The sequence below is a fragment of the Mirounga angustirostris genome, unplaced genomic scaffold, assembly GCF_029215605.1.
Source record: "Mirounga angustirostris isolate CCGP_5_RB_7025 unplaced genomic scaffold, mMirAng1.0.hap1 SCAF_97, whole genome shotgun sequence".
Lineage (NCBI taxonomy): Eukaryota > Metazoa > Chordata > Mammalia > Carnivora > Phocidae > Mirounga > Mirounga angustirostris.
Window position 1 is genome coordinate 119215 of NW_026991805.1, and position 22065 is coordinate 141279.

A 22065-nucleotide genomic window follows, 5' to 3' on the forward strand; every position below is an offset into this window, starting at 1 on the left:
TCCCTTGGGCCGCCCCGAGTGCACAAGCGCACCGGGCAACCGGCCCCACCTTAGGCCTGGGCCCGCCTCCACCTTCTCCCCACCCGCCCTGGGCTGCGCTCCCGCGCGCGCGGGCATTCCCTTCCTTCCCGCGGAACACCGTCCCTCTGCCCCCAGGCCGGGGGTCCTCGCTCCGTGTGGGCAGGACACAAGATGGCCGACCGCCCGGGGCCTCCCCCGTTGGCACCCGGGACCACCCGTTGGCCCCCGACTCCGTGCTCAGTGTCCCCGCAACAGCGAAGCGCACAGCGAGGCTCGCTCGCTCGGCAAGACGGCGGGAGGGGGCGGCCCTGCACCACGCCCCAAAGCGGCCCCCCAAATAAAGGACGAGAGCAGAGGAGGAATCGCCCGCACGCCCCCAGGCCCAGAGTGGGTCCTGGGCGGGAACGGGAGCAGGGCGGGTCTCCTGAGGCCTTGGCTGCGCGACCTCGGCCCCGGGGGGCTCCTCGGTGCCCAGAGCCCACCCAAGCACGACCACCCTCCCGAGGAGGGCTAGCTGCCTAGCCAACACAGTCTCTTCCTCTGTGTGTGTGTGTGTGTGTGTGTGTGTGGTGTGTGTGTGGTGTGTGTGGTGTGTGTGTGGTGTGTGTGTCTGTTTCTGGGGTGTGCCCCTGTGTCTCCGTCCCTGTCCGCATCCAGGTCAGGGTCCGCGTCTGTCTGTCTTGGGGCCAGAGCGGGGGTGTGTGTTGGATACTCTGTCTGTGTTCTCCCTCTCTGTCCCTCTCTTCCTCTCTGTCTACATCTCCGTCCGTCCGTCCGTCCGTGTCTCTGTCTTTCCCCGTGGGTCTGTGCGTCTGTCTATGCCAGCCGGCTTCCGGTGTCCCTCAGTCGGGTCCTCTTGTCGGTGGGTGGGCAGGGGAAGGGTGGCGGAGGAAGGGCGACGGGGTTGGGCTGATGAGGAGGGTCCCTGGGGGCGCCGGTGGCTCCGGGTTGGCTTGGAGCCAGGCGGGGTGGAGAGGCAGAAAGGCCTGGTGGCCGGCCTGGCTTGGCCTAGGGCGACGGGTGGGACGCTGGGGGTGGGGGGCGCGGAAAACACCTCAGGGGCCGCGCCCACCGCGCCCCGCCCCGACGCTTCCCTTTGCCATGCCGGTAGCCAGGAGGCGGTGGGGCGGCGGCGGCCCCCGGGACTGGAGAGTCCCCGGCAGGGAGAGCGCCCGGACTTCCACGACTGCGGGGCACCGGAGGGGCCACGTCCCCTGGGCGGCTGGCAGGCAGGCAGGTGCAAGGCGCAGGGCAGGCGGGGTTCGGGTGAGGGCTGAGGAGGGGCACGGCTGGGCCCGGGAGGCGCAGAGCAGGCTCTTAGGGCGGCCAGCGGCAGCCGCACACGTCTACGGCCATACCACCCTGAACGCGCCCGATCTCGTCTGATCTCGGAAGCTAAGCAGGGTCGGGCCTGGTTAGTACTTGGATGGGAGACCGCCTGGGAATACCGGGTGCTGTAGGCTTTTTTCTTTGCCTTTTCTTTCCCCTTGGGCCACCCTTCCCATACCTTTACCGCCACAGCACCCCGCCCCCTTGCCCAACTAGGCTTCCTCCAAACGCCCCGTGCCCCCCTGGCCCCTCGCCAGCCGCGCACCGCACCGCGAGTCCCTGGCTCGCAGCAGGTGCCCCCTGCAGGGGCAGGCGTCTTCCAGCCAGCCCTTGGGCCTCCAAGCCACCACGCCCACGCACACCGGATCCAGAGGGGTGGGCTGGGGGTCGATGGGGGCGGGCGGGGTGGGCGAAGGCGACGCCTTCGGAGGGAGGGAACGCGGGAGGGCGACGATGACCCTGGCACCGATGGGCCGGGGCCAGCGCGGGCCGGACGGCACCCGCTCTGGGCAGGCGTGTCCTCCCATGGTCCTGCGCCTCGGGCCCTCATCCCCACATCCCCTAGCCATTCCATCGGGCCGCCCGGAGCGCACGACCGCACTGGGCAACTGGCCCCACCTTAGGCCTGGGCCCGCCTCCACCTTGTCCCCAGCAGCCCTGGGGTGCGCTCCCACCCGCGGGCATTCCCTTCCTTCCCTTGGAACACCGTCCCTTTGCCCCCGTGCCGGGGGTCCCCGCTCCGGGTGGGCAGGACACAAGATGGCCGGTCGCCCGGGGCCTCCCCCCTTGGCGCCCGGGACCACCCGCTGGCACCAGAATCCGTGCTTAGTCTCCCTGCAACAGCGAAGCGAAGACCGAGGCTCGCTCGCTCAGCAAGATGGGGAGAGGGGGACGCCCTGCACCTCGCCCCAAAGCAGCCCCCCATATAAAGGACGACAGCAGAGGAGGAATCGCCCACATGCCCCGAGGACCAGAGTGGGTCCAGGGCGGGAACGGGAGCAGAGCGGGTCTCGTGACGCCTTGGCTGCGCATCTCGGCCCCGAGGGGCTCCTCGGTGCCCAGAGCCCACCCAAGCACGACCACCCTCCCGAGGGCTAGCTGCCTAGCCAACACAGTCTCCTCCTGTTTGTGTGTGTGTGTGGGGGGGGGATGGGTGGGGGGGTGGGTGGGGGTGTGGGGGTGTGGGGGTGTGTGGGGTGTGTGGGGTGTGGGGTGTGGGGTGGGGGGTGTGTGTCTGTTTCTGTGGTGTGCCCCTGTGTCTCCGTCCCTGTCCGCATCCAGGTCAGGGTCCGCGTCTGTCTGTCTTGGGGCCAGAGCGGGGGCGTGTGTTGGATACTCTGTCTGTGTCTCCCTCTCTGTCTCTCTCTTCCTCTCTGTCTACATCTCCGTCCGTCCGTGTCTCTGTCTTTCCCCGTGGGTCTGTGCGTCTGTCTATGCCAGCCGGCTTCTGGTGTCCCTCAGTCGGGTCCTCTTGTCGGTGGGTGGGCAGGGGAAGGGTGGCGGAGGAAGGGCGACGGGGTTGGGCTGATGAGGAGGGTCCCTGGGGGCGCCGGTGGCTCCGGGTTGGCTTGGAACCAGGCCGGGGTGGAGAGGCGGAAGGGCCTGGTGGCGGGCCTGGCTTGCCCTAAGGGCGGCGGGTGGGGCGCCGGGGGTGGGGGGGCGCGGAGAACAGCGCGCGGGCCACGCCCCCCGCGCCCCGACGCTCCCCTTGGCCCTCTCGGGAGCCAGGCGGCGGCCCCCGGGTCTGGAGAGTATCGGGCCGTGAGAGCGCTCGGTGTTCCGCGACTGCGGGGCGCTGGAGGCGCCACGTCCTCTGGGCGGTTTGGCAGGCAGGCAGGTGCAAGGCACAGGGCAGGCGTGGGGCGGTTGGGGGCTGAGGAGGGGCACGGCTGCGGCCCGGAGGCGCAGAGCAGGCTCTTAGGGCGGCCAGCGGCAGCGGCACACGTCTACGGCCATACCACCCTGAACGCGCCCGATCTCGTCTGATCTCGGAAGCTAAGCAGGGTCGGGCCTGGTTAGTACTTGGATGGGAGACCGCCTGGGAATACCGGGTGCTGTAGGCTTTTTTTCTTTGCCTTTTCTTTCCCCTTCGGCCTCCCTTCCTCTCCCTTCGCCGCCACAGTCCCCCCCCCCGCCCCGCCCCCTCCGCCCCTTGCCCAACAAGGCCTCCTGCAAACGCCCGGTGCCCCCCTGGCCCCTCGCCAGCCGCGCACCGCACCGAGGGTCCCTGTCTCGCAGCTTGTGCCCGCTGCACCGGCAGGCAGCCCCCAGCCCTTCCACCTCACAGCCACCACGCCCACGCACACCCGATCCAGAGGGGCGGGCTGGGGGAGGTGGGGGCGGGCTGGGTGGGCGGAGGCGGCGGCTTCGCAGGGAGGGAAAGGGGGAGGGCGGCGAGGACCGCCCGCGGGCTTGGGGCGGGGGGAGCGCGGGCGGGACGGCACCCCGTCTCGGCAGGCGTGCCCTCCCAAGGTCCTGCGCCTCGGGGCCTCATCCCCGGAGCCCCTAGCCATTCCCTTGGGCCGCCCCGAGTGCACAAGCGCACCGGGCAACCGGCCCCACCTTAGGCCTGGGCCCGCCTCCACCTTCTCCCCACCCGCCCTGGGCTGCGCTCCCGCGCGCGCGGGCATTCCCTTCCTTCCCGCGGAACACCGTCCCTCTGCCCCCAGGCCGGGGGTCCTCGCTCCGTGTGGGCAGGACACAAGATGGCCGACCGCCCGGGGCCTCCCCCGTTGGCACCCGGGACCACCCGTTGGCCCCCGACTCCGTGCTCAGTGTCCCCGCAACAGCGAAGCGCACAGCGAGGCTCGCTCGCTCGGCAAGACGGCGGGAGGGGGCGGCCCTGCACCACGCCCCAAAGCGGCCCCCCAAATAAAGGACGAGAGCAGAGGAGGAATCGCCCGCACGCCCCCAGGCCCAGAGTGGGTCCTGGGCGGGAACGGGAGCAGGGCGGGTCTCCTGAGGCCTTGGCTGCGCGACCTCGGCCCCGGGGGGCTCCTCGGTGCCCAGAGCCCACCCAAGCACGACCACCCTCCCGAGGAGGGCTAGCTGCCTAGCCAACACAGTCTCTTCCTCTGTGTGTGTGTGTGTGTGTGTGTGTGGTGTGTGTGTGGTGTGTGTGGTGTGTGTGTGGTGTGTGTGTCTGTTTCTGGGGTGTGCCCCTGTGTCTCCGTCCCTGTCCGCATCCAGGTCAGGGTCCGCGTCTGTCTGTCTTGGGGCCAGAGCGGGGGTGTGTGTTGGATACTCTGTCTGTGTTCTCCCTCTCTGTCCCTCTCTTCCTCTCTGTCTACATCTCCGTCCGTCCGTCCGTCCGTGTCTCTGTCTTTCCCCGTGGGTCTGTGCGTCTGTCTATGCCAGCCGGCTTCCGGTGTCCCTCAGTCGGGTCCTCTTGTCGGTGGGTGGGCAGGGGAAGGGTGGCGGAGGAAGGGCGACGGGGTTGGGCTGATGAGGAGGGTCCCTGGGGGCGCCGGTGGCTCCGGGTTGGCTTGGAGCCAGGCGGGGTGGAGAGGCAGAAAGGCCTGGTGGCCGGCCTGGCTTGGCCTAGGGCGACGGGTGGGACGCTGGGGGTGGGGGGCGCGGAAAACACCTCAGGGGCCGCGCCCACCGCGCCCCGCCCCGACGCTTCCCTTTGCCATGCCGGTAGCCAGGAGGCGGTGGGGCGGCGGCGGCCCCCGGGACTGGAGAGTCCCCGGCAGGGAGAGCGCCCGGACTTCCACGACTGCGGGGCACCGGAGGGGCCACGTCCCCTGGGCGGCTGGCAGGCAGGCAGGTGCAAGGCGCAGGGCAGGCGGGGTTCGGGTGAGGGCTGAGGAGGGGCACGGCTGGGCCCGGGAGGCGCAGAGCAGGCTCTTAGGGCGGCCAGCGGCAGCCGCACACGTCTACGGCCATACCACCCTGAACGCGCCCGATCTCGTCTGATCTCGGAAGCTAAGCAGGGTCGGGCCTGGTTAGTACTTGGATGGGAGACCGCCTGGGAATACCGGGTGCTGTAGGCTTTTTTCTTTGCCTTTTCTTTCCCCTTGGGCCACCCTTCCCATACCTTTACCGCCACAGCACCCCGCCCCCTTGCCCAACTAGGCTTCCTCCAAACGCCCCGTGCCCCCCTGGCCCCTCGCCAGCCGCGCACCGCACCGCGAGTCCCTGGCTCGCAGCAGGTGCCCCCTGCAGGGGCAGGCGTCTTCCAGCCAGCCCTTGGGCCTCCAAGCCACCACGCCCACGCACACCGGATCCAGAGGGGTGGGCTGGGGGTCGATGGGGGCGGGCGGGGTGGGCGAAGGCGACGCCTTCGGAGGGAGGGAACGCGGGAGGGCGACGATGACCCTGGCACCGATGGGCCGGGGCCAGCGCGGGCCGGACGGCACCCGCTCTGGGCAGGCGTGTCCTCCCATGGTCCTGCGCCTCGGGCCCTCATCCCCAGATCCCCTAGCCATTCCATCGGGCCGCCCGGAGCGCACGACCGCACTGGGCAACTGGCCCCACCTTAGGCCTGGGCCCGCCTCCACCTTGTCCCCAGCAGCCCTGGGGTGCGCTCCCACCCGCGGGCATTCCCTTCCTTCCCTTGGAACACCGTCCCTTTGCCCCCGTGCCGGGGGTCCCCGCTCCGGGTGGGCAGGACACAAGATGGCCGGTCGCCCGGGGCCTCCCCCCTTGGCGCCCGGGACCACCCGCTGGCACCAGAATCCGTGCTTAGTCTCCCTGCAACAGCGAAGCGAAGACCGAGGCTCGCTCGCTCAGCAAGATGGGGAGAGGGGGGCGCCCTGCACCTCGCCCCAAAGCAGCCCCCCATATAAAGGACGACAGCAGAGGAGGAATCGCCCACATGCCCCGAGGACCAGAGTGGGTCCAGGGCGGGAACGGGAGCAGAGCGGGTCTCGTGACGCCTTGGCTGCGCATCTCGGCCCCGAGGGGCTCCTCGGTGCCCAGAGCCCACCCAAGCACGACCACCCTCCCGAGGGCTAGCTGCCTAGCCAACACAGTCTCCTCCTGTTTGTGTGTGTGTGTGTGGGGGGGATGGGTGGGGGGGTGGGTGGGGGTGTGGGGGTGTGGGGGTGTGTGGGGTGTGTGGGGTGTGGGGTGTGGGGTGGGGGGTGTGTGTCTGTTTCTGTGGTGTGCCCCTGTGTCTCCGTCCCTGTCCGCATCCAGGTCAGGGTCCGCGTCTGTCTGTCTTGGGGCCAGAGCGGGGGCGTGTGTTGGATACTCTGTCTGTGTCTCCCTCTCTGTCTCTCTCTTCCTCTCTGTCTACATCTCCGTCCGTCCGTGTCTCTGTCTTTCCCCGTGGGTCTGTGCGTCTGTCTATGCCAGCCGGCTTCTGGTGTCCCTCAGTCGGGTCCTCTTGTCGGTGGGTGGGCAGGGGAAGGGTGGCGGAGGAAGGGCGACGGGGTTGGGCTGATGAGGAGGGTCCCTGGGGGCGCCGGTGGCTCCGGGTTGGCTTGGAACCAGGCCGGGGTGGAGAGGCGGAAGGGCCTGGTGGCGGGCCTGGCTTGCCCTAAGGGCGGCGGGTGGGGCGCCGGGGGTGGGGGGGCGCGGAGAACAGCGCGCGGGCCACGCCCCCCGCGCCCCGACGCTCCCCTTGGCCCTCTCGGGAGCCAGGCGGCGGCCCCCGGGTCTGGAGAGTATCGGGCCGTGAGAGCGCTCGGTGTTCCGCAACTGCGGGGCGCTGGAGGCGCCACGTCCTCTGGGCGGTTTGGCAGGCAGGCAGGTGCAAGGCACAGGGCAGGCGTGGGGCGGTTGGGGGCTGAGGAGGGGCACGGCTGCGGCCCGGAGGCGCAGAGCAGGCTCTTAGGGCGGCCAGCGGCAGCGGCACACGTCTACGGCCATACCACCCTGAACGCGCCCGATCTCGTCTGATCTCGGAAGCTAAGCAGGGTCGGGCCTGGTTAGTACTTGGATGGGAGACCGCCTGGGAATACCGGGTGCTGTAGGCTTTTTTTCTTTGCCTTTTCTTTCCCCTTCGGCCTCCCTTCCTCTCCCTTCGCCGCCACAGTCCCCCCCCCCGCCCCGCCCCCTCCGCCCCTTGCCCAACAAGGCCTCCTGCAAACGCCCGGTGCCCCCCTGGCCCCTCGCCAGCCGCGCACCGCACCGAGGGTCCCTGTCTCGCAGCTTGTGCCCGCTGCACCGGCAGGCAGCCCCCAGCCCTTCCACCTCACAGCCACCACGCCCACGCACACCCGATCCAGAGGGGCGGGCTGGGGGAGGTGGGGGCGGGCTGGGTGGGCGGAGTCGGCGGCTTCGCAGGGAGGGAAAGGGGGAGGGCGGCGAGGACCGCCCGCGGGCTTGGGGCGGGGGGAGCGCGGGCGGGACGGCACCCCGTCTCGGCAGGCGTGCCCTCCCAAGGTCCTGCGCCTCGGGGCCTCATCCCCGGAGCCCCTAGCCATTCCCTTGGGCCGCCCCGAGTGCACAAGCGCACCGGGCAACCGGCCCCACCTTAGGCCTGGGCCCGCCTCCACCTTCTCCCCACCCGCCCTGGGCTGCGCTCCCGCGCGCGCGGGCATTCCCTTCCTTCCCGCGGAACACCGTCCCTCTGCCCCCAGGCCGGGGGTCCTCGCTCCGTGTGGGCAGGACACAAGATGGCCGACCGCCCGGGGCCTCCCCCGTTGGCACCCGGGACCACCCGTTGGCCCCCGACTCCGTGCTCAGTGTCCCCGCAACAGCGAAGCGCACAGCGAGGCTCGCTCGCTCGGCAAGACGGCGGGAGGGGGCGGCCCTGCACCACGCCCCAAAGCGGCCCCCCAAATAAAGGACGAGAGCAGAGGAGGAATCGCCCGCACGCCCCCAGGCCCAGAGTGGGTCCTGGGCGGGAACGGGAGCAGGGCGGGTCTCCTGAGGCCTTGGCTGCGCGACCTCGGCCCCGGGGGGCTCCTCGGTGCCCAGAGCCCACCCAAGCACGACCACCCTCCCGAGGAGGGCTAGCTGCCTAGCCAACACAGTCTCTTCCTCTGTGTGTGTGTGTGTGTGTGTGTGTGGTGTGTGTGTGGTGTGTGTGGTGTGTGTGTGGTGTGTGTGTCTGTTTCTGGGGTGTGCCCCTGTGTCTCCGTCCCTGTCCGCATCCAGGTCAGGGTCCGCGTCTGTCTGTCTTGGGGCCAGAGCGGGGGTGTGTGTTGGATACTCTGTCTGTGTTCTCCCTCTCTGTCCCTCTCTTCCTCTCTGTCTACATCTCCGTCCGTCCGTCCGTCCGTGTCTCTGTCTTTCCCCGTGGGTCTGTGCGTCTGTCTATGCCAGCCGGCTTCCGGTGTCCCTCAGTCGGGTCCTCTTGTCGGTGGGTGGGCAGGGGAAGGGTGGCGGAGGAAGGGCGACGGGGTTGGGCTGATGAGGAGGGTCCCTGGGGGCGCCGGTGGCTCCGGGTTGGCTTGGAGCCAGGCGGGGTGGAGAGGCAGAAAGGCCTGGTGGCCGGCCTGGCTTGGCCTAGGGCGACGGGTGGGACGCTGGGGGTGGGGGGCGCGGAAAACACCTCAGGGGCCGCGCCCACCGCGCCCCGCCCCGACGCTTCCCTTTGCCATGCCGGTAGCCAGGAGGCGGTGGGGCGGCGGCGGCCCCCGGGACTGGAGAGTCCCCGGCAGGGAGAGCGCCCGGACTTCCACGACTGCGGGGCACCGGAGGGGCCACGTCCCCTGGGCGGCTGGCAGGCAGGCAGGTGCAAGGCGCAGGGCAGGCGGGGTTCGGGTGAGGGCTGAGGAGGGGCACGGCTGGGCCCGGGAGGCGCAGAGCAGGCTCTTAGGGCGGCCAGCGGCAGCCGCACACGTCTACGGCCATACCACCCTGAACGCGCCCGATCTCGTCTGATCTCGGAAGCTAAGCAGGGTCGGGCCTGGTTAGTACTTGGATGGGAGACCGCCTGGGAATACCGGGTGCTGTAGGCTTTTTTCTTTGCCTTTTCTTTCCCCTTGGGCCACCCTTCCCATACCTTTACCGCCACAGCACCCCGCCCCCTTGCCCAACTAGGCTTCCTCCAAACGCCCCGTGCCCCCCTGGCCCCTCGCCAGCCGCGCACCGCACCGCGAGTCCCTGGCTCGCAGCAGGTGCCCCCTGCAGGGGCAGGCGTCTTCCAGCCAGCCCTTGGGCCTCCAAGCCACCACGCCCACGCACACCGGATCCAGAGGGGTGGGCTGGGGGTCGATGGGGGCGGGCGGGGTGGGCGAAGGCGACGCCTTCGGAGGGAGGGAACGCGGGAGGGCGACGATGACCCTGGCACCGATGGGCCGGGGCCAGCGCGGGCCGGACGGCACCCGCTCTGGGCAGGCGTGTCCTCCCATGGTCCTGCGCCTCGGGCCCTCATCCCCAGATCCCCTAGCCATTCCATCGGGCCGCCCGGAGCGCACGACCGCACTGGGCAACTGGCCCCACCTTAGGCCTGGGCCCGCCTCCACCTTGTCCCCAGCAGCCCTGGGGTGCGCTCCCACCCGCGGGCATTCCCTTCCTTCCCTTGGAACACCGTCCCTTTGCCCCCGTGCCGGGGGTCCCCGCTCCGGGTGGGCAGGACACAAGATGGCCGGTCGCCCGGGGCCTCCCCCCTTGGCGCCCGGGACCACCCGCTGGCACCAGAATCCGTGCTTAGTCTCCCTGCAACAGCGAAGCGAAGACCGCGGCTCGCTCGCTCAGCAAGATGGGGAGAGGGGGGCGCCCTGCACCTCGCCCCAAAGCAGCCCCCCATATAAAGGACGACAGCAGAGGAGGAATCGCCCACATGCCCCGAGGACCAGAGTGGGTCCAGGGCGGGAACGGGAGCAGAGCGGGTCTCGTGACGCCTTGGCTGCGCATCTCGGCCCCGAGGGGCTCCTCGGTGCCCAGAGCCCACCCAAGCACGACCACCCTCCCGAGGGCTAGCTGCCTAGCCAACACAGTCTCCTCCTGTTTGTGTGTGTGTGTGTGGGGGGGATGGGTGGGGGGGTGGGTGGGGGTGTGGGGGTGTGGGGGTGTGTGGGGTGTGTGGGGTGTGGGGTGTGGGGTGGGGGGTGTGTGTCTGTTTCTGTGGTGTGCCCCTGTGTCTCCGTCCCTGTCCGCATCCAGGTCAGGGTCCGCGTCTGTCTGTCTTGGGGCCAGAGCGGGGGCGTGTGTTGGATACTCTGTCTGTGTCTCCCTCTCTGTCTCTCTCTTCCTCTCTGTCTACATCTCCGTCCGTCCGTGTCTCTGTCTTTCCCCGTGGGTCTGTGCGTCTGTCTATGCCAGCCGGCTTCTGGTGTCCCTCAGTCGGGTCCTCTTGTCGGTGGGTGGGCAGGGGAAGGGTGGCGGAGGAAGGGCGACGGGGTTGGGCTGATGAGGAGGGTCCCTGGGGGCGCCGGTGGCTCCGGGTTGGCTTGGAACCAGGCCGGGGTGGAGAGGCGGAAGGGCCTGGTGGCGGGCCTGGCTTGCCCTAAGGGCGGCGGGTGGGGCGCCGGGGGTGGGGGGGCGCGGAGAACAGCGCGCGGGCCACGCCCCCCGCGCCCCGACGCTCCCCTTGGCCCTCTCGGGAGCCAGGCGGCGGCCCCCGGGTCTGGAGAGTATCGGGCCGTGAGAGCGCTCGGTGTTCCGCGACTGCGGGGCGCTGGAGGCGCCACGTCCTCTGGGCGGTTTGGCAGGCAGGCAGGTGCAAGGCACAGGGCAGGCGTGGGGCGGTTGGGGGCTGAGGAGGGGCACGGCTGCGGCCCGGAGGCGCAGAGCAGGCTCTTAGGGCGGCCAGCGGCAGCCGCACACGTCTACGGCCATACCACCCTGAACGCGCCCGATCTCGTCTGATCTCGGAAGCTAAGCAGGGTCGGGCCTGGTTAGTACTTGGATGGGAGACCGCCTGGGAATACCGGGTGCTGTAGGCTTTTTTTCTTTGCCTTTTCTTTCCCCTTCGGCCTCCCTTCCTCTCCCTTCGCCGCCACAGTCCCCCCCCCCCCGCCCCGCCCCCTCCGCCCCTTGCCCAACAAGGCCTCCTGCAAACGCCCGGTGCCCCCCTGGCCCCTCGCCAGCCGCGCACCGCACCGAGGGTCCCTGTCTCGCAGCTTGTGCCCGCTGCACCGGCAGGCAGCCCCCAGCCCTTCCACCTCACAGCCACCACGCCCACGCACACCCGATCCAGAGGGGCGGGCTGGGGGAGGTGGGGGCGGGCTGGGTGGGCGGAGTCGGCGGCTTCGCAGGGAGGGAAAGGGGGAGGGCGGCGAGGACCGCCCGCGGGCTTGGGGCGGGGGGAGCGCGGGCGGGACGGCACCCCGTCTCGGCAGGCGTGCCCTCCCAAGGTCCTGCGCCTCGGGGCCTCATCCCCGGAGCCCCTAGCCATTCCCTTGGGCCGCCCCGAGTGCACAAGCGCACCGGGCAACCGGCCCCACCTTAGGCCTGGGCCCGCCTCCACCTTCTCCCCACCCGCCCTGGGCTGCGCTCCCGCGCGCGCGGGCATTCCCTTCCTTCCCGCGGAACACCGTCCCTCTGCCCCCAGGCCGGGGGTCCTCGCTCCGTGTGGGCAGGACACAAGATGGCCGACCGCCCGGGGCCTCCCCCGTTGGCACCCGGGACCACCCGTTGGCCCCCGACTCCGTGCTCAGTGTCCCCGCAACAGCGAAGCGCACAGCGAGGCTCGCTCGCTCGGCAAGACGGCGGGAGGGGGCGGCCCTGCACCACGCCCCAAAGCGGCCCCCCAAATAAAGGACGAGAGCAGAGGAGGAATCGCCCGCACGCCCCCAGGCCCAGAGTGGGTCCTGGGCGGGAACGGGAGCAGGGCGGGTCTCCTGAGGCCTTGGCTGCGCGACCTCGGCCCCGGGGGGCTCCTCGGTGCCCAGAGCCCACCCAAGCACGACCACCCTCCCGAGGAGGGCTAGCTGCCTAGCCAACACAGTCTCTTCCTCTGTGTGTGTGTGTGTGTGTGTGTGTGGTGTGTGTGTGGTGTGTGTGGTGTGTGTGTGGTGTGTGTGTCTGTTTCTGGGGTGTGCCCCTGTGTCTCCGTCCCTGTCCGCATCCAGGTCAGGGTCCGCGTCTGTCTGTCTTGGGGCCAGAGCGGGGGTGTGTGTTGGATACTCTGTCTGTGTTCTCCCTCTCTGTCCCTCTCTTCCTCTCTGTCTACATCTCCGTCCGTCCGTCCGTCCGTGTCTCTGTCTTTCCCCGTGGGTCTGTGCGTCTGTCTATGCCAGCCGGCTTCCGGTGTCCCTCAGTCGGGTCCTCTTGTCGGTGGGTGGGCAGGGGAAGGGTGGCGGAGGAAGGGCGACGGGGTTGGGCTGATGAGGAGGGTCCCTGGGGGCGCCGGTGGCTCCGGGTTGGCTTGGAGCCAGGCGGGGTGGAGAGGCAGAAAGGCCTGGTGGCCGGCCTGGCTTGGCCTAGGGCGACGGGTGGGACGCTGGGGGTGGGGGGCGCGGAAAACACCTCAGGGGCCGCGCCCACCGCGCCCCGCCCCGACGCTTCCCTTTGCCATGCCGGTAGCCAGGAGGCGGTGGGGCGGCGGCGGCCCCCGGGACTGGAGAGTCCCCGGCAGGGAGAGCGCCCGGACTTCCACGACTGCGGGGCACCGGAGGGGCCACGTCCCCTGGGCGGCTGGCAGGCAGGCAGGTGCAAGGCGCAGGGCAGGCGGGGTTCGGGTGAGGGCTGAGGAGGGGCACGGCTGGGCCCGGGAGGCGCAGAGCAGGCTCTTAGGGCGGCCAGCGGCAGCCGCACACGTCTACGGCCATACCACCCTGAACGCGCCCGATCTCGTCTGATCTCGGAAGCTAAGCAGGGTCGGGCCTGGTTAGTACTTGGATGGGAGACCGCCTGGGAATACCGGGTGCTGTAGGCTTTTTTCTTTGCCTTTTCTTTCCCCTTGGGCCACCCTTCCCATACCTTTACCGCCACAGCACCCCGCCCCCTTGCCCAACTAGGCTTCCTCCAAACGCCCCGTGCCCCCCTGGCCCCTCGCCAGCCGCGCACCGCACCGCGAGTCCCTGGCTCGCAGCAGGTGCCCCCTGCAGGGGCAGGCGTCTTCCAGCCAGCCCTTGGGCCTCCAAGCCACCACGCCCACGCACACCGGATCCAGAGGGGTGGGCTGGGGGTCGATGGGGGCGGGCGGGGTGGGCGAAGGCGACGCCTTCGGAGGGAGGGAACGCGGGAGGGCGACGATGACCCTGGCACCGATGGGCCGGGGCCAGCGCGGGCCGGACGGCACCCGCTCTGGGCAGGCGTGTCCTCCCATGGTCCTGCGCCTCGGGCCCTCATCCCCACATCCCCTAGCCATTCCATCGGGCCGCCCGGAGCGCACGACCGCACTGGGCAACTGGCCCCACCTTAGGCCTGGGCCCGCCTCCACCTTGTCCCCAGCAGCCCTGGGGTGCGCTCCCACCCGCGGGCATTCCCTTCCTTCCCTTGGAACACCGTCCCTTTGCCCCCGTGCCGGGGGTCCCCGCTCCGGGTGGGCAGGACACAAGATGGCCGGTCGCCCGGGGCCTCCCCCCTTGGCGCCCGGGACCACCCGCTGGCACCAGAATCCGTGCTTAGTCTCCCTGCAACAGCGAAGCGAAGACCGAGGCTCGCTCGCTCAGCAAGATGGGGAGAGGGGAACGCCCTGCACCTCGCCCCAAAGCAGCCCCCCATATAAAGGACGACAGCAGAGGAGGAATCGCCCACATGCCCCGAGGACCAGAGTGGGTCCAGGGCGGGAACGGGAGCAGAGCGGGTCTCGTGACGCCTTGGCTGCGCATCTCGGCCCCGAGGGGCTCCTCGGTGCCCAGAGCCCACCCAAGCACGACCACCCTCCCGAGGGCTAGCTGCCTAGCCAACACAGTCTCCTCCTGTTTGTGTGTGTGGGGGGGGGGGGATGGGTGGGGGGGTGGGTGGGGGTGTGGGGGTGTGGGGGTGTGTGGGGTGTGTGGGGTGTGGGGTGTGGGGTGGGGGGTGTGTGTCTGTTTCTGTGGTGTGCCCCTGTGTCTCCGTCCCTGTCCGCATCCAGGTCAGGGTCCGCGTCTGTCTGTCTTGGGGCCAGAGCGGGGGCGTGTGTTGGATACTCTGTCTGTGTCTCCCTCTCTGTCTCTCTCTTCCTCTCTGTCTACATCTCCGTCCGTCCGTGTCTCTGTCTTTCCCCGTGGGTCTGTGCGTCTGTCTATGCCAGCCGGCTTCTGGTGTCCCTCAGTCGGGTCCTCTTGTCGGTGGGTGGGCAGGGGAAGGGTGGCGGAGGAAGGGCGACGGGGTTGGGCTGATGAGGAGGGTCCCTGGGGGCGCCGGTGGCTCCGGGTTGGCTTGGAACCAGGCCGGGGTGGAGAGGCGGAAGGGCCTGGTGGCGGGCCTGGCTTGCCCTAAGGGCGGCGGGTGGGGCGCCGGGGGTGGGGGGGCGCGGAGAACAGCGCGCGGGCCACGCCCCCCGCGCCCCGACGCTCCCCTTGGCCCTCTCGGGAGCCAGGCGGCGGCCCCCGGGTCTGGAGAGTATCGGGCCGTGAGAGCGCTCGGTGTTCCGCGACTGCGGGGCGCTGGAGGCGCCACGTCCTCTGGGCGGTTTGGCAGGCAGGCAGGTGCAAGGCACAGGGCAGGCGTGGGGCGGTTGGGGGCTGAGGAGGGGCACGGCTGCGGCCCGGAGGCGCAGAGCAGGCTCTTAGGGCGGCCAGCGGCAGCGGCACACGTCTACGGCCATACCACCCTGAACGCGCCCGATCTCGTCTGATCTCGGAAGCTAAGCAGGGTCGGGCCTGGTTAGTACTTGGATGGGAGACCGCCTGGGAATACCGGGTGCTGTAGGCTTTTTTTCTTTGCCTTTTCTTTCCCCTTCGGCCTCCCTTCCTCTCCCTTCGCCGCCACAGTCCCCCCCCCCCGCCCCGCCCCCTCCGCCCCTTGCCCAACAAGGCCTCCTGCAAACGCCCGGTGCCCCCCTGGCCCCTCGCCAGCCGCGCACCGCACCGAGGGTCCCTGTCTCGCAGCTTGTGCCCGCTGCACCGGCAGGCAGCCCCCAGCCCTTCCACCTCACAGCCACCACGCCCACGCACACCCGATCCAGAGGGGCGGGCTGGGGGAGGTGGGGGCGGGCTGGGTGGGCGGAGGCGGCGGCTTCGCAGGGAGGGAAAGGGGGAGGGCGGCGAGGACCGCCCGCGGGCTTGGGGCGGGGGGAGCGCGGGCGGGACGGCACCCCGTCTCGGCAGGCGTGCCCTCCCAAGGTCCTGCGCCTCGGGGCCTCATCCCCGGAGCCCCTAGCCATTCCCTTGGGCCGCCCCGAGTGCACAAGCGCACCGGGCAACCGGCCCCACCTTAGGCCTGGGCCCGCCTCCACCTTCTCCCCACCCGCCCTGGGCTGCGCTCCCGCGCGCGCGGGCATTCCCTTCCTTCCCGCGGAACACCGTCCCTCTGCCCCCAGGCCGGGGGTCCTCGCTCCGTGTGGGCAGGACACAAGATGGCCGACCGCCCGGGGCCTCCCCCGTTGGCACCCGGGACCACCCGTTGGCCCCCGACTCCGTGCTCAGTGTCCCCGCAACAGCGAAGCGCACAGCGAGGCTCGCTCGCTCGGCAAGACGGCGGGAGGGGGCGGCCCTGCACCACGCCCCAAAGCGGCCCCCCAAATAAAGGACGAGAGCAGAGGAGGAATCGCCCGCACGCCCCCAGGCCCAGAGTGGGTCCTGGGCGGGAACGGGAGCAGGGCGGGTCTCCTGAGGCCTTGGCTGCGCGACCTCGGCCCCGGGGGGCTCCTCGGTGCCCAGAGCCCACCCAAGCACGACCACCCTCCCGAGGAGGGCTAGCTGCCTAGCCAACACAGTCTCTTCCTCTGTGTGTGTGTGTGTGTGTGTGTGTGGTGTGTGTGTGGTGTGTGTGGTGTGTGTGTGGTGTGTGTGTCTGTTTCTGGGGTGTGCCCCTGTGTCTCCGTCCCTGTCCGCATCCAGGTCAGGGTCCGCGTCTGTCTGTCTTGGGGCCAGAGCGGGGGTGTGTGTTGGATACTCTGTCTGTGTTCTCCCTCTCTGTCCCTCTCTTCCTCTCTGTCTACATCTCCGTCCGTCCGTCCGTCCGTGTCTCTGTCTTTCCCCGTGGGTCTGTGCGTCTGTCTATGCCAGCCGGCTTCCGGTGTCCCTCAGTCGGGTCCTCTTGTCGGTGGGTGGGCAGGGGAAGGGTGGCGGAGGAAGGGCGACGGGGTTGGGCTGATGAGGAGGGTCCCTGGGGGCGCCGGTGGCTCCGGGTTGGCTTGGAGCCAGGCGGGGTGGAGAGGCAGAAAGGCCTGGTGGCCGGCCTGGCTTGGCCTAGGGCGACGGGTGGGACGCTGGGGGTGGGGGGCGCGGAAAACACCTCAGGGGCCGCGCCCACCGCGCCCCGCCCCGACGCTTCCCTTTGCCATGCCGGTAGCCAGGAGGCGGTGGGGCGGCGGCGGCCCCCGGGACTGGAGAGTCCCCGGCAGGGAGAGCGCCCGGACTTCCACGACTGCGGGGCACCGGAGGGGCCACGTCCCCTGGGCGGCTGGCAGGCAGGCAGGTGCAAGGCGCAGGGCAGGCGGGGTTCGGGTGAGGGCTGAGGAGGGGCACGGCTGGGCCCGGGAGGCGCAGAGCAGGCTCTTAGGGCGGCCAGCGGCAGCCGCACACGTCTACGGCCATACCACCCTGAACGCGCCCGATCTCGTCTGATCTCGGAAGCTAAGCAGGGTCGGGCCTGGTTAGTACTTGGATGGGAGACCGCCTGGGAATACCGGGTGCTGTAGGCTTTTTTCTTTGCCTTTTCTTTCCCCTTGGGCCACCCTTCCCATACCTTTACCGCCACAGCACCCCGCCCCCTTGCCCAACTAGGCTTCCTCCAAACGCCCCGTGCCCCCCTGGCCCCTCGCCAGCCGCGCACCGCACCGCGAGTCCCTGGCTCGCAGCAGGTGCCCCCTGCAGGGGCAGGCGTCTTCCAGCCAGCCCTTGGGCCTCCAAGCCACCACGCCCACGCACACCGGATCCAGAGGGGTGGGCTGGGGGTCGATGGGGGCGGGCGGGGTGGGCGAAGGCGACGCCTTCGGAGGGAGGGAACGCGGGAGGGCGACGATGACCCTGGCACCGATGGGCCGGGGCCAGCGCGGGCCGGACGGCACCCGCTCTGGGCAGGCGTGTCCTCCCATGGTCCTGCGCCTCGGGCCCTCATCCCCACATCCCCTAGCCATTCCATCGGGCCGCCCGGAGCGCACGACCGCACTGGGCAACTGGCCCCACCTTAGGCCTGGGCCCGCCTCCACCTTGTCCCCAGCAGCCCTGGGGTGCGCTCCCACCCGCGGGCATTCCCTTCCTTCCCTTGGAACACCGTCCCTTTGCCCCCGTGCCGGGGGTCCCCGCTCCGGGTGGGCAGGACACAAGATGGCCGGTCGCCCGGGGCCTCCCCCCTTGGCGCCCGGGACCACCCGCTGGCACCAGAATCCGTGCTTAGTCTCCCTGCAACAGCGAAGCGAAGACCGAGGCTCGCTCGCTCAGCAAGATGGGGAGAGGGGGACGCCCTGCACCTCGCCCCAAAGCAGCCCCCCATATAAAGGACGACAGCAGAGGAGGAATCGCCCACATGCCCCGAGGACCAGAGTGGGTCCAGGGCGGGAACGGGAGCAGAGCGGGTCTCGTGACGCCTTGGCTGCGCATCTCGGCCCCGAGGGGCTCCTCGGTGCCCAGAGCCCACCCAAGCACGACCACCCTCCCGAGGGCTAGCTGCCTAGCCAACACAGTCTCCTCCTGTTTGTGTGTGGGGGGGGGGGGATGGGTGGGGGGGTGGGTGGGGGTGTGGGGGTGTGGGGGTGTGTGGGGTGTGTGGGGTGTGGGGTGTGGGGTGGGGGGTGTGTGTCTGTTTCTGTGGTGTGCCCCTGTGTCTCCGTCCCTGTCCGCATCCAGGTCAGGGTCCGCGTCTGTCTGTCTTGGGGCCAGAGCGGGGGCGTGTGTTGGATACTCTGTCTGTGTCTCCCTCTCTGTCTCTCTCTTCCTCTCTGTCTACATCTCCGTCCGTCCGTGTCTCTGTCTTTCCCCGTGGGTCTGTGCGTCTGTCTATGCCAGCCGGCTTCTGGTGTCCCTCAGTCGGGTCCTCTTGTCGGTGGGTGGGCAGGGGAAGGGTGGCGGAGGAAGGGCGACGGGGTTGGGCTGATGAGGAGGGTCCCTGGGGGCGCCGGTGGCTCCGGGTTGGCTTGGAACCAGGCCGGGGTGGAGAGGCGGAAGGGCCTGGTGGCGGGCCTGGCTTGCCCTAAGGGCGGCGGGTGGGGCGCCGGGGGTGGGGGGGCGCGGAGAACAGCGCGCGGGCCACGCCCCCCGCGCCCCGACGCTCCCCTTGGCCCTCTCGGGAGCCAGGCGGCGGCCCCCGGGTCTGGAGAGTATCGGGCCGTGAGAGCGCTCGGTGTTCCGCGACTGCGGGGCGCTGGAGGCGCCACGTCCTCTGGGCGGTTTGGCAGGCAGGCAGGTGCAAGGCACAGGGCAGGCGTGGGGCGGTTGGGGGCTGAGGAGGGGCACGGCTGCGGCCCGGAGGCGCAGAGCAGGCTCTTAGGGCGGCCAGCGGCAGCGGCACACGTCTACGGCCATACCACCCTGAACGCGCCCGATCTCGTCTGATCTCGGAAGCTAAGCAGGGTCGGGCCTGGTTAGTACTTGGATGGGAGACCGCCTGGGAATACCGGGTGCTGTAGGCTTTTTTTCTTTGCCTTTTCTTTCCCCTTCGGCCTCCCTTCCTCTCCCTTCGCCGCCACAGTCCCCCCCCCCGCCCCGCCCCCTCCGCCCCTTGCCCAACAAGGCCTCCTGCAAACGCCCGGTGCCCCCCTGGCCCCTCGCCAGCCGCGCACCGCACCGAGGGTCCCTGTCTCGCAGCTTGTGCCCGCTGCACCGGCAGGCAGCCCCCAGCCCTTCCACCTCACAGCCACCACGCCCACGCACACCCGATCCAGAGGGGCGGGCTGGGGGAGGTGGGGGCGGGCTGGGTGGGCGGAGGCGGCGGCTTCGCAGGGAGGGAAAGGGGGAGGGCGGCGAGGACCGCCCGCGGGCTTGGGGCGGGGGGAGCGCGGGCGGGACGGCACCCCGTCTCGGCAGGCGTGCCCTCCCAAGGTCCTGCGCCTCGGGGCCTCATCCCCGGAGCCCCTAGCCATTCCCTTGGGCCGCCCCGAGTGCACAAGCGCACCGGGCAACCGGCCCCACCTTAGGCCTGGGCCCGCCTCCACCTTCTCCCCACCCGCCCTGGGCTGCGCTCCCGCGCGCGCGGGCATTCCCTTCCTTCCCGCGGAACACCGTCCCTCTGCCCCCAGGCCGGGGGTCCTCGCTCCGTGTGGGCAGGACACAAGATGGCCGACCGCCCGGGGCCTCCCCCGTTGGCACCCGGGACCACCCGTTGGCCCCCGACTCCGTGCTCAGTGTCCCCGCAACAGCGAAGCGCACAGCGAGGCTCGCTCGCTCGGCAAGACGGCGGGAGGGGGCGGCCCTGCACCACGCCCCAAAGCGGCCCCCCAAATAAAGGACGAGAGCAGAGGAGGAATCGCCCGCACGCCCCCAGGCCCAGAGTGGGTCCTGGGCGGGAACGGGAGCAGGGCGGGTCTCCTGAGGCCTTGGCTGCGCGACCTCGGCCCCGGGGGGCTCCTCGGTGCCCAGAGCCCACCCAAGCACGACCACCCTCCCGAGGAGGGCTAGCTGCCTAGCCAACACAGTCTCTTCCTCTGTGTGTGTGTGTGTGTGTGTGTGTGGTGTGTGTGTGGTGTGTGTGGTGTGTGTGTGGTGTGTGTGTCTGTTTCTGGGGTGTGCCCCTGTGTCTCCGTCCCTGTCCGCATCCAGGTCAGGGTCCGCGTCTGTCTGTCTTGGGGCCAGAGCGGGGGTGTGTGTTGGATACTCTGTCTGTGTTCTCCCTCTCTGTCCCTCTCTTCCTCTCTGTCTACATCTCCGTCCGTCCGTCCGTCCGTGTCTCTGTCTTTCCCCGTGGGTCTGTGCGTCTGTCTATGCCAGCCGGCTTCCGGTGTCCCTCAGTCGGGTCCTCTTGTCGGTGGGTGGGCAGGGGAAGGGTGGCGGAGGAAGGGCGACGGGGTTGGGCTGATGAGGAGGGTCCCTGGGGGCGCCGGTGGCTCCGGGTTGGCTTGGAGCCAGGCGGGGTGGAGAGGCAGAAAGGCCTGGTGGCCGGCCTGGCTTGGCCTAGGGCGACGGGTGGGACGCTGGGGGTGGGGGGCGCGGAAAACACCTCAGGGGCCGCGCCCACCGCGCCCCGCCCCGACGCTTCCCTTTGCCATGCCGGTAGCCAGGAGGCGGTGGGGCGGCGGCGGCCCCCGGGACTGGAGAGTCCCCGGCAGGGAGAGCGCCCGGACTTCCACGACTGCGGGGCACCGGAGGGGCCACGTCCCCTGGGCGGCTGGCAGGCAGGCAGGTGCAAGGCGCAGGGCAGGCGGGGTTCGGGTGAGGGCTGAGGAGGGGCACGGCTGGGCCCGGGAGGCGCAGAGCAGGCTCTTAGGGCGGCCAGCGGCAGCCGCACACGTCTACGGCCATACCACCCTGAACGCGCCCGATCTCGTCTGATCTCGGAAGCTAAGCAGGGTCGGGCCTGGTTAGTACTTGGATGGGAGACCGCCTGGGAATACCGGGTGCTGTAGGCTTTTTTCTTTGCCTTTTCTTTCCCCTTGGGCCACCCTTCCCATACCTTTACCGCCACAGCACCCCGCCCCCTTGCCCAACTAGGCTTCCTCCAAACGCCCCGTGCCCCCCTGGCCCCTCGCCAGCCGCGCACCGCACCGCGAGTCCCTGGCTCGCAGCAGGTGCCCCCTGCAGGGGCAGGCGTCTTCCAGCCAGCCCTTGGGCCTCCAAGCCACCACGCCCACGCACACCGGATCCAGAGGGGTGGGCTGGGGGTCGATGGGGGCGGGCGGGGTGGGCGAAGGCGACGCCTTCGGAGGGAGGGAACGCGGGAGGGCGACGATGACCCTGGCACCGATGGGCCGGGGCCAGCGCGGGCCGGACGGCACCCGCTCTGGGCAGGCGTGTCCTCCCATGGTCCTGCGCCTCGGGCCCTCATCCCCACATCCCCTAGCCATTCCATCGGGCCGCCCGGAGCGCACGACCGCACTGGGCAACTGGCCCCACCTTAGGCCTGGGCCCGCCTCCACCTTGTCCCCAGCAGCCCTGGGGTGCGCTCCCACCCGCGGGCATTCCCTTCCTTCCCTTGGAACACCGTCCCTTTGCCCCCGTGCCGGGGGTCCCCGCTCCGGGTGGGCAGGACACAAGATGGCCGGTCGCCCGGGGCCTCCCCCCTTGGCGCCCGGGACCACCCGCTGGCACCAGAATCCGTGCTTAGTCTCCCTGCAACAGCGAAGCGAAGACCGAGGCTCGCTCGCTCAGCAAGATGGGGAGAGGGGAACGCCCTGCACCTCGCCCCAAAGCAGCCCCCCATATAAAGGACGACAGCAGAGGAGGAATCGCCCACATGCCCCGAGGACCAGAGTGGGTCCAGGGCGGGAACGGGAGCAGAGCGGGTCTCGTGACGCCTTGGCTGCGCATCTCGGCCCCGAGGGGCTCCTCGGTGCCCAGAGCCCACCCAAGCACGACCACCCTCCCGAGGGCTAGCTGCCTAGCCAACACAGTCTCCTCCTGTTTGTGTGTGTGTGTGGGGGGGGGATGGGTGGGGGGGTGGGTGGGGGTGTGGGGGTGTGGGGGTGTGTGGGGTGTGTGGGGTGTGGGGTGTGGGGTGGGGGGTGTGTGTCTGTTTCTGTGGTGTGCCCCTGTGTCTCCGTCCCTGTCCGCATCCAGGTCAGGGTCCGCGTCTGTCTGTCTTGGGGCCAGAGCGGGGGCGTGTGTTGGATACTCTGTCTGTGTCTCCCTCTCTGTCTCTCTCTTCCTCTCTGTCTACATCTCCGTCCGTCCGTGTCTCTGTCTTTCC

General features: G+C 70.4%; 11 non-coding genes across 11 annotated transcripts; all 11 read left to right on the plus strand.

Annotated features, from left to right (window-relative positions):
• The first annotated feature begins 1365 nt into the window (after positions 1 to 1365).
• LOC135363273 (5S ribosomal RNA) lies at positions 1366 to 1484 on the plus strand. The gene has a single exon (XR_010408920.1). It is a non-coding gene; the product is annotated as a 5S ribosomal RNA (ribosomal RNA).
• Positions 1485 to 3294: 1810 nt separating this feature from the next.
• On the plus strand, positions 3295 to 3413 carry LOC135363274 (5S ribosomal RNA). Its single transcript, XR_010408921.1, has one exon. It is a non-coding gene; the product is annotated as a 5S ribosomal RNA (ribosomal RNA).
• A 1813-nt stretch (positions 3414 to 5226) lies between these two features.
• On the plus strand, positions 5227 to 5345 carry LOC135363275 (5S ribosomal RNA). Its single transcript, XR_010408922.1, has one exon. It is a non-coding gene; the product is annotated as a 5S ribosomal RNA (ribosomal RNA).
• A 1810-nt stretch (positions 5346 to 7155) lies between these two features.
• On the plus strand, positions 7156 to 7274 carry LOC135363276 (5S ribosomal RNA). Its single transcript, XR_010408923.1, has one exon. It is a non-coding gene; the product is annotated as a 5S ribosomal RNA (ribosomal RNA).
• Positions 7275 to 9087: 1813 nt separating this feature from the next.
• Positions 9088 to 9206, plus strand: LOC135363278 (5S ribosomal RNA). Its single transcript, XR_010408925.1, has one exon. It is a non-coding gene; the product is annotated as a 5S ribosomal RNA (ribosomal RNA).
• A 1810-nt stretch (positions 9207 to 11016) lies between these two features.
• Positions 11017 to 11135, plus strand: LOC135363279 (5S ribosomal RNA). Its single transcript, XR_010408926.1, has one exon. It is a non-coding gene; the product is annotated as a 5S ribosomal RNA (ribosomal RNA).
• Positions 11136 to 12950: 1815 nt separating this feature from the next.
• LOC135363280 (5S ribosomal RNA) lies at positions 12951 to 13069 on the plus strand. Its single transcript, XR_010408927.1, has one exon. It is a non-coding gene; the product is annotated as a 5S ribosomal RNA (ribosomal RNA).
• A 1809-nt stretch (positions 13070 to 14878) lies between these two features.
• Positions 14879 to 14997, plus strand: LOC135363281 (5S ribosomal RNA). The gene has a single exon (XR_010408928.1). It is a non-coding gene; the product is annotated as a 5S ribosomal RNA (ribosomal RNA).
• A 1814-nt stretch (positions 14998 to 16811) lies between these two features.
• On the plus strand, positions 16812 to 16930 carry LOC135363282 (5S ribosomal RNA). The gene has a single exon (XR_010408929.1). It is a non-coding gene; the product is annotated as a 5S ribosomal RNA (ribosomal RNA).
• A 1807-nt stretch (positions 16931 to 18737) lies between these two features.
• On the plus strand, positions 18738 to 18856 carry LOC135363283 (5S ribosomal RNA). Its single transcript, XR_010408930.1, has one exon. It is a non-coding gene; the product is annotated as a 5S ribosomal RNA (ribosomal RNA).
• A 1813-nt stretch (positions 18857 to 20669) lies between these two features.
• Positions 20670 to 20788, plus strand: LOC135363284 (5S ribosomal RNA). The gene has a single exon (XR_010408931.1). It is a non-coding gene; the product is annotated as a 5S ribosomal RNA (ribosomal RNA).
• Positions 20789 to 22065: the final 1277 nt, after the last annotated feature.